The sequence below is a fragment of the Octopus bimaculoides genome, chromosome 8 (genome assembly GCF_001194135.2).
Source record: "Octopus bimaculoides isolate UCB-OBI-ISO-001 chromosome 8, ASM119413v2, whole genome shotgun sequence".
NCBI classification, from domain to species: domain Eukaryota; kingdom Metazoa; phylum Mollusca; class Cephalopoda; order Octopoda; family Octopodidae; genus Octopus; species Octopus bimaculoides.
The window spans coordinates 28105221-28115909 of record NC_068988.1 but is presented as its reverse complement, the minus strand read 5'-3'; positions in this window follow the sequence as shown (position 1 = coordinate 28115909).

Sequence of the window (10689 nt, the reverse complement as noted above, 5' to 3'; positions counted from 1 at the left end):
GCACCGGGTACATCTTATAGAGTTACTACCTACTCCTTTTCTACATACTGAGCAGGGCCATCTACCTGAAGGGGTTTGTGTTTTATCTACCTTCCTACTTATTAGGATTTTGGTTTTAGCTAGGTTGACTCTAAGGCCCTTCAATTCTAGACCTTGCTTCCACACCTGAAACTTCTCCTCTAGTTCTGATAGTGACTCCGCAATTAGGGCAAGGTCATCAGCATAGAGGAGCTCCCAGGGGCAACCTGTCTTGAACTCCTCTGTGATTGCCTGGTATATATATTATATGTGTATTTGTGTGTACTCTTGTCTAGATATCACATGATGGTCACAAATGAGCATCATTGTCCTATAAGCAAAGTTGCTCATTTCCTTCTTCCATGAAAAACTTATCTATCTGTGACTAAATATTACCTTGCTTGGAAATAGGTGAGATTTGGCAACAGGAAAGGCACCCAACTGTAGAGAATTTGCCTCAACAAATTCTGTCTAACCCATGCAAGCATGGAAAAGTAGATTTTAAATGATGATGGCACATGAAGGTACCCATTACACTCTCGGAGTGGTTGGCATTAGGAAGGGCATCCAGCTGTAGAAAATCAAGCCAAATCAGACTGGATCCTGGCGCAGCCTTCCTGTGTGCCAGCCCAGTCAAACCGTCCAACCCATGCCAGCATGGACAATGGATGTTAAATGATTTTTCCATGCTTGCATAGGTCAGACCTATGCAGCAATATCAGGTAAAATTGGTCAGTAATATTATATTCACTTGTTACAAAAAATAGAGAGATAAAATATTTTACTGATACTTGTATGTATGTGCTTGTATGTATGTATGTGCTTGTATGTATGTATGTGCTTGTATGTGTGTATGTGCTTGTATGTATGTCTGTATTTGTCCCCACCCCATCAAACCACCTGACAACTGATGTTGATTTGTTTGCATCCCCATAACTTAGCAGTTTGGGAAAAGAGACTGATAGAATATGTACTAGACTTACAAAATAAGTCCTGAGATTGATTTGTTTGACTAAACCCTTCATGGTGCTTCAGCATGGCCACAGTCCAATGACTGAAACAAGTAAAAGGAAAATGTTATTTATGTTTCTCATGCAGTCTTTTAGATTTCATTAAATAAATAATACTCAACCATAAGGAAAATCCTTTCACACGGTCGCTGATAAATTATTTTGTCAGAGAATCTATTTTAAATTGTGTCGATATTTCTTTGTTTATCTTCCATTACATTGACGTTCTTTAGAAGTTACTACTTCTAAAAATAACATTCGTGTCCAGTTCTATATATGATCATTCTAGCAGACATCTATGGTTGACCTGATTTACAAACTTTCCAATGAATAATAAATACAATGATTTTGGAACTTATCTGAGCAGGATTATTGCAGATCAACAAAACAATAATCAAAATAATTCTTGGAATTCATTATCTCTCAAGACTTTTTCATTTGTCAAACAATACAGTCTCGGAAGTAATGTTACATCTTTGAATTGCATAATTTTTAATAAATTTGCCTTATCTTATTATTCTTATGGTGAATTGTAAGCTTTTGTGCGAAGCTAAGAAATATCAGTTATCAAATACTAATCCTATAGACTTGTTTTTTTTTGTTTTCGTTTTTTTATCTTCTTCAGACCAACAAAGGTATGTTTTATGGTATTTAGTTAATGCCCTTCACATTCTGGGTTCAAATTCTGCTGAAGTTAGCTTCACCTTTCATCCTTGTGCCAATGTTTGAAATGAATACTATCGAAGTGATGAGTGAGATAATTAATAGATTCTCCAGATTTTAATGTTTATGTACAATAGGCACAGGTGTGGCTGTGTGGTTAAGAAGTTTGCTTCCCGACACGTGCGAATATATTGATAAATTTCTTCAGTTTTTTTTTTTTTTTTTTTGATAACTTCATAATAACATATTTCATAGTTCAAGCTGAAATATATATGTATTTTGGCCTCTTCATATCCCATTGTATCTCAACCTCTGTAATCTAAAATCAGAATTTTCTTTAAAGGAATTATTTCCTCATAACTCTCTGCTTGCTCAATTAAGCAGTGGATTATGTTCAACCATTGAAATTTTCAATGTTGCAATTTTGTAATTCTAATTAACATGTATTATAATTTGAACTACCATATTTATTCTGAACTTCCATCTCTGTATGTGTATATGAATCAGAGATGGTATAAAGCTTTCAGCGATGGTACGTATTGCTCATGTTCTGCCTATCAGTAAATATAGGCTGTCAGATATAATAACAGTGGGACAAAAAATATATAATTGAGGCTATTAAATAGTTAAGACTACCAACTTAAAGGTTATAAGTTCAAAAGCTAACATTCCATTATGGTTTAAGGTTTTCTTCATTATTTTATGTGCTATACTCAACCTCACTAAAAATCAGTCACATCCATTTTATAGTTCAGTAATTAACATTTGAAAAAATCTAACTGTAAAATAGCTTTTTTCTAATAAAAGTTAGAGACTCCTAGCTATAAATTTCAGAATTAAATACACACACACACGGTTTTTTTTTTTTTAGAAAAACAAATCTGGAGAAGCACACTCTAAGAAGTCTATATTAATTACTAGTGAAGGCCAGTTTATAAACTGGCCTCCACCAGTAATTAGCATATATATATATATATATATATATATATATATATATATAAAATTACATACACTGGACTGCAGCTGTGCTGGGATACTACCTCAAAAGGGTTGGTCAAGCAAATTGACCCTAATATTCTTTTTTTATATGTCTGGTACTTATTGTATTGGTCTCTTTTGGCAAACCACTAAGTTACAGGGACATAAACTAACACTGGTGGTCAAACGGGGAGGGGACAAACACATGCACATGTATTTATGTGTGTGTGTGTGCATGTGTGTTTGTGTTTATATAAAGCAGGCTTCCACACAGTTTCATTGTACCAAATTCATTCACAAGGCATTGCTTGGTCTGGACCTTTAGTAGAAGACACTTGCCCAAGGTGTCATGCGGTAGCACAGAATCTGAAACTACTTAATTGCAAAGTGAGCTTCCTAACCACACAGCCATGTCTGCACCTAATCACCTATACAAATATCTTTATTCATGTTTATAATAAACTATTCCTCCATATTTTTGTCATCATCACCATTTAATGCTTGTTTTATCCATCCTGACATCGGTTAGGCAAGTCTGCAACACTCCCCCCATGTCTTATTTGGTCTACCTTTACAATGAATACCATACTTGATGGTATAAAAGGCATATGAGCATATTACACACACACCAGTTTCATCAGTGCGTATTTAGGAAAAAAGTTTATTGTGCATTAAAACGTGTAATATTTAGTTGGGGACCCAACTTCACATAAAGGACCCAAGGTGATCTCCCTCTCTCTCTACTTTTTTGGGAAACAAATGCATCCTATATGCCATCAAATATGGTACTGTCTACAGCTAGTATTATCTCTTCCAACATGCAGCATTTATTTGTGTTAGGTCCATAAGTGCACATCTACATGCTACTCTACAAGTCAAATGCCTAGTCATATTGCAGAGAAAAGAGCTGTGAAAAATTATTTTAATTATAATTTTACATGTAATTATTGGCACTACTTTGGTATGCGATCTACACTTTATATTGTGATCTACAAGAAGAAAAGTTATACTTATCAAGAACAAGGAAAACACCTGTATCGTTTTTGAGAGAGTGTCTGCTTCATTCTAATTTCTTTTTAATAATAAATGTATAAAATGTATAAAAATTTTATGTATTTTTTACTTTTTTAGCTAATGTTAGTTCGATCCGCCCATCATCATCATCGTCATTTAATGCCAGCTTTCCATGCTGGCATGAGTTGGACGGTTTGACTGAGAGCTGGCAAGCCAGAAGGCAGCATCAGGCTCCAGTTTGATCTGGCAAAGTTTCTACAGCTGGATGCCCTTCCTAACACCAATCACTCCAAGAGTGTAGTGGGTGCATTTTAAGTGCCACTGGCATGAGGGCCGGTCAGGCAGTACTGGCATTGACCATGCTTGAGTGGTGCTTTTTATGTGCCACCAGCATGGGAGCCATTCAGGCAGTACTGGCAACGACCATAAAATTAATGAACTTGTTTCACATCTGCTCCATTTAAATTTTTTTAAATAAATGTATAAAAAAGCAAGTATGTTTTATTTAAGCCATAATAAATGAATGAAACATGTAGATTGCATACTAGAGAAAAATTTGACTCTTGTAGATGATGTTGGTCTCATACATAGAATACCAAAGTAGCACCTAATTTTCTATTCTTTCGTGGATTGGATGATCTTATATTGCAGCACCTATTTTTACAATTGGGTGCCCTTCCTATTACTAATCACTCAATTTTGAAATAAACTATTTTTTTCTTACCCAATTAACTAAAGTGAGCAGCCATGTACATTGCTTAGAAGCACATCACAAGGGCTTTAATAAGATTTGAACCTATATATGATCAGAAGTTCAGCATCTCTACTTCTACAGCCATCAACTTCATTAAGATATTTAAACTTTTCCTATTATTAAGATATCTTGACTTTTGCTTATGCATTCATAATAATTTGTTTTTCATTGAAATATATTAACTGTTTAACTTAACAGAATGGTATTGTTCATTAACTATTTGAATGGAATTGATATTGCTTATTGTCAGAATTGTGAGGATATCAGACAGTGTTTAGTTTGGCATTTCTTTTGATTCTTTACATTTTGAGTTTAAATTCCACTGAGGTCATCATCTTTACCTTTCATTCCATAGGAGTCAATAAATTAGAGTATCGGTCAAGTACTGTGATCAATGTAATTAACTTGTTTCTTCCCTTCAAAATTATCGACTGTGAACCCGACAGTGGAATGTTGTGATTTTGAGTCACTTATATGCTTTGGAAACCAGGTAACTGGTCTTATAAGTCCTAGGGCTCAAAAAAAAAGTGATTGTTAAAAGAGCAATGGATTTAGTTCCCATTTTTGGGCTTTTTCTTTTTTAATTACTATTTGGCACTATGCGTTTGTATTCCATAGGCAGTCATTGATTTTTTTTTTTCCAACCCAATATTTTCATGCTAATATTCATAGCTTTATCTGCCTTGAGATTCATTGTTCTGAAATTAGTAATTATATTTTACCTGTGAGACTATATATCATATCAAATACTTTTGTTCTATTATATATTTATCAATTTCCTGGTTAGAAGCAAAAGAGAAATTGATCTTATTGTTATAATATGCTAAAAAAGTTATAATATTGTATTGTCCCCTCTATCATAGTCATAATTATTTTTCTCCACTCAGATTTTAATCCTTATTTTCTTTTAGCCTCATAAACTACCGTATTAAATAAATTGCCATTAATTCTATTTATATTTTTATTACAGATATTTAAGTCTTATATTAATTGAGCAAATCTCATTGATAGACATTGGAAGATTATATTAGATTATCTCATTAAGCTGTTAGCTTATTTATCCAAGGGAAATGATACTTTACCCCAGCAATTATAAGACAATTAAAATACACTGGAATAAATATTAAGCTTTTGAATATCAAACTTTAGACAGCTGTTAGACATAGCAGTATTAAAACATTTGTCACTGGTGGTGGATATGTATTAGAAGAAGAAAATTGTTTTTTGTTCATTTTGCTTATTATATGCATGAGATTATTTTGCTTGACTGCATGTGTTGACATACTAACTGCTTAAGTCTATAAAAATATATGGTATAAAAACATGCAGAAATGGAACTGAAAGATAAAACTTCCATAAAAGAAAATTTCTTCAAGGCTTAACAGTATTTTCACCCCGACAGGTATAAAGTCTTCACAAATTTAAATGCATCTTATATTACACTATTGTTCTTGTAATCTTGTCTATATTTAGGGAAAAGATTTCTGATGCATTAACTTAACACTTTACAACCGTTTTACATCTAGTCTCATAATTGCTATGCAGTCTGTTTTGTTTTTTTTATTTTAGTCTCTGAATTAGATAAGCGCTGAAGACAATAATGACAAAGAACTACCATATTTGATGGCATTTAAGATGCATCCACCCCGCCCCCTCATATCTTAAAAATATTACTCCAGGTCTTAAAAGTAAAGTTGGGCTTCTCATGAGCTAATTTTGTCCCTGACTCTCATTTTTTCTTGAATATGTACTGCTGAAAGTGGGATGTGTCTAATATACTTGTATGTCTTTTATATCACCAAATACAGTATGTCAAGTTAAAAGATAAACTGCTAATTGTTCATAATGAGCAAAATAGAAAATTTGTCAGAAGTAAGCTGAGTATGAAGTTATTTCTATCACTACATTTCCTCTTAACCCCTTGTTACCTCCACTTTATTGTTTTCAGTCATGTTTGCTTGTTTGTCTGTGGACAAGATATCTCAAGAACCACTGGATCGGTTTGGATGAAACTTTCAGGGATATTTGGCCTCATGACTGGCATGAACTGATTAAATTTTGGGATCGATCCAATACTGGACAAGGACTCTGGATTATTTTTCCTGTTTTTTTACTTTATTTTTATAGAGCAATCAGGTTCATTTTTAGTATTCTTGTTTGAGAGAGCAGTCGAGTTTATTTCATATACTCTCATTTAAAAAATCATCTCTGGCTAATCACTGAAAGGACGTTGGTGTTGCTTTGGTGGAGGTTTGCACTCTCTGAGTGCTCTTGTTGTTATTAACTTGCTATACATCTCAAAGGCGGTCTGTCACTGGAAAGAGTAGTTAGCAAGTAGATTAGCTACAAATGAGATAAAATTGGTTTCTTTTACTTAGCCACTGGACTGTGGCCATGCTGGGGAAACCACCTTGAAAGGTTTAGTTGAACAAATCAACCCTTGCATTTATTCTATTGGTCTCTTTTGCCAGACCACTAGGTTACAGGGACATAAACAAACCAAAACTGGTTGTCAAGCGGTGAAGGGGTGGAAGAACACAAGGAGACACACGCACACGACTTCCACAGTTTCCATCCATCAAATTCACTTTCAAGGTATTGCTTGGCCCAGAGTTATAGTAGAGGATACTTGCTGAAGGTGTTGCAGAGTGGGACTGAACACGAAACCATATGGTTGCAGAGTGAACTTCAGTTTGAAATAGAACATTATTTCTTCCAACAGAGACCACATGAAAAGTAAATAACATGAAGTTGCATCTGTTGTTTCTGCAGCTTCTTAAAATGGAACATTAATTAGGATTTTCTGCAGTAATTTTAGTGAACTGTAGTGAACTTATTCCAAATGGAGAGACAAGTGTCCCATTGACCTTCATTAATTTGTGTGAAAGCTGTCATTAAGGCTGTGTCTATATACCATATTTGATGAGGTGTAAGATGCTTTTGTGCTTTTCCCCACCCAAAAATGTCTCCAAAAAATCATGCTGGGTCCTATATACAGAATTGGACCTGCCATAAACTATTTTTGTCACTGACACTCACTACTATAAGCTAATTTTAACTCAGTCTCTTCTACCTAGTCTGACTTCATAATGATAACATTTACTTGAACATTATTATTGTTATTTGTACTGTAAGGATTTGTAATGCACTGCTGGATTGTTTTAAATATTACATGCTTTAATGCACAAAAAACTTTATTTCCTCAACATGTGCTGCTGAAATTGGATTATGTCTAAAATACCCGTATGTCTTTTATGCCATCAAATACAGTTATATTGATATAGGTCTTTTGAAATATGTTAAAGCAAAACTTTCTCTGTTTTATGCTTGTTTTTCCAATGTTTAATATGATCTCCATAAACCTAGTTTGTGTTATTTGACGCTATTCCAAAATTATTGAATGTTATTTATGTAGACACTATGGTAAAATTTTGTTTTACATATTTATTGCCAAATGGAAGTAATTTTTTACTTGATAAAAAACGGTTAGCTTTCATTAATAGATAATAGATACAAGCATGGCTATGTAGCTAAGGTCTTTGAGTTGTAGTTACATAGTTCCAGGTTCAATGTCTTTGCACAGCACCTGGAGCTGCTGCTACTTCTTAAGCCCTTCACTCCCTATGGAGTATAGACCATCAATGACTTTTCTCCAGTGTTCTCATTTCTGGGCTGTCTCTTCTGCTTTTCTCCAGGTGGATCCCTGCTTTTCCAGCTCTGCTTATTTTTGGATCTTGTTCCACCTCATCATATGCCTTCCTATATGACTTCTATTCTTAGATATTGTTGGTTTTGAATTGTCATTGATGCTTCAATTGCTTGCTTCTTTTTTTTTCTATGTAGAGTGTTGGTTCTATGCAAGGCCATTTTTACCTCCATATTAGTCTGGCCTCTATCCTTTGACCTGTCCAGCTTGGGAGGCCCTTCTAAGAGCTTGCGATCTGCTGGCATAGTTCTCAGGGTCTTTAAGACACATAAGCCACTACGTTGAAACAAGGACTAGATCTTGAGGTGAACCTTGGACAAGTAATTTCTCTTATAACCTCAGGCTGGCCAATACCTTGTTAGCAGAATTTGATAGAAACTATGTAGTTACCCATTTTGTGTGTCTGTTTTTGTTTTGTATTTTTTTTGGTGCTTTTTTACACAGGTCTAAAAAAACTGTCATTTATGTAGAGATCAGAAAAATGTGTACGAAACCAAAATAAGTTGCTGGGGTCAATAACCTTCACTAAACCTTGATTGTAGAAACTAAAACCAGTAAAAGAATTTTAAAAAGAAGTAATGTAGCTTTTTACATATTCTTGAGAATTTTTTGTTTTTAATTTTAATAATTCTTATTCTGATGGATGAAAAAAATGGTCACATAAACTAATCTTATGCTTGACTACCTGGAAAATTCCAACAGTATAGAAAAAGGGTGATGAGGAATCTGCTTATTACGCTGTCAACTGCAGAGAGTACAGATCCATTTTCTTTTCTGTATTCTTGAAGCACATTCCTTTACCTCTTCTATTATTATAACTTGTATTTGTAGTGGCATTCACTCAGGGTGGTTTGAGCCAACTCCAATGAGCTCATATTCAGAGCTTAAGGGGTAAGAATGCAAGTTCGCATGTGGTTCTTAGTTACATGCATACACACTTTGGGTTGGTGTGATCCATTGCAGATCATCTTGCCATTGATAATCAGAGGAGATGTAGTTTGCGTTTAAAGCAGCTTCTAGAGACATGCTTTGACAAAAGCTAAGGGCTGCCTCACTCCCAGTGGTCTCTCAACAGGCCGAACACCGATCCAGAATTTCTGAGAGCCCATGCTATATTACCATGTTACTATAACAACTACTCGACCAAATGTTTTAACTTCATTGCAGCTATGCTTCCTACTTTGCATATGCATCTGCACACACATGCACTCCTTTTTTTCTTTTTTCTTATCAGTTAACTGCTTTAACATCTTGTACTAAAACAATGCAATGCTTAGCTCCCAAATTTAATTTCTTTTCAAATCATCAGCAATTCAAATGAAGTTTTTACAACACTGACTTCATTATGTTTTTCTTTTCTTTAACATTAGGGAAGCCTCCACACATGCTGTGATTGCAACCTTCCCTCTTTGGAGCAGTTTTCAAAAAAAAATTAAATGGTTGTTATTGTAGCTTAAAGTTTAGATTATAGTCATTAGTGAAGCCATAGTTGGACTCAGTACTGAAAATAGTTGTTATTCTTCATTATACATTGAAATTTATTATATTATAGAATATTGATATTCTATTGCTTTGATTGTTGTTTTGTATGAATTGGGAAAAGTTCAAAAGAATTAATATAAACTAAATTCTGGGAACAGGTCGATAAATTATTCTTGTTTCATTCTATATTGAATCCAGTTCAATATATCTCTGCATTTAATATTAGACTACACTCTCTCCATTATTCTAACCAACTACCGAACTGTATGTGTGCATGAAATGCATTCTTTAGCAAATATTAACAGGGCAAAAGTAGCCTTTATTTGTTTGTGCGAGAGATAGTAGCGAAAAAGAAAAACGTGAATACTAGTGTCTGCAACTGTTTAACATTGTTAAAATGTTAAATATATATTGAAGTTGCATGACATTATAGCTGATAAATTTTGTTCATTGATTGTCTCCTTTAATTATTTTTTCTTCTAAAGCCTGCATTCATTAAATATGCTCGTTTAATATGACTTCATTTATTTGGACAATTTTCAACCTGTATGTTCTAGTACATGTCAAGCCAGTATGGCAGAGTAAGCTCATCAAACCAGTATGATCTTAAGCTCAGTTTCCCAGCCTCAACATCAAATTGTGGTCGGCGGAGAAAACATGCTGAGGCCTTCATCCTGCAGTGGACTGAATATAGGCAACACCATCCAATCCAAAAATGTTCTTGTACATTATTTACTTTCCCTAAGGCAGTAAAGAGGCAAAATTATTAACACACCAGACAAAATGCTTACTCTTTTTTTCTTTAACTCTTTTACTTGTTTCAGTCAGTTGCAGCCATACTGGAGCACCACCTTTAGTCGAGCAAATCGATCCCCAGGACTTATTCTTTGGATGCCTAGTACTTATTCTATCGGTCTCTTTTGCCGAACCGCTAAGTTACGGGGACGTAAACACACCAGCATTGGTTGTCAAGCGATGTGGGGGGGGGCAAACATAGACACACAAACATATACACACACATACATACATACATATATATATATATATATATATATATATATATA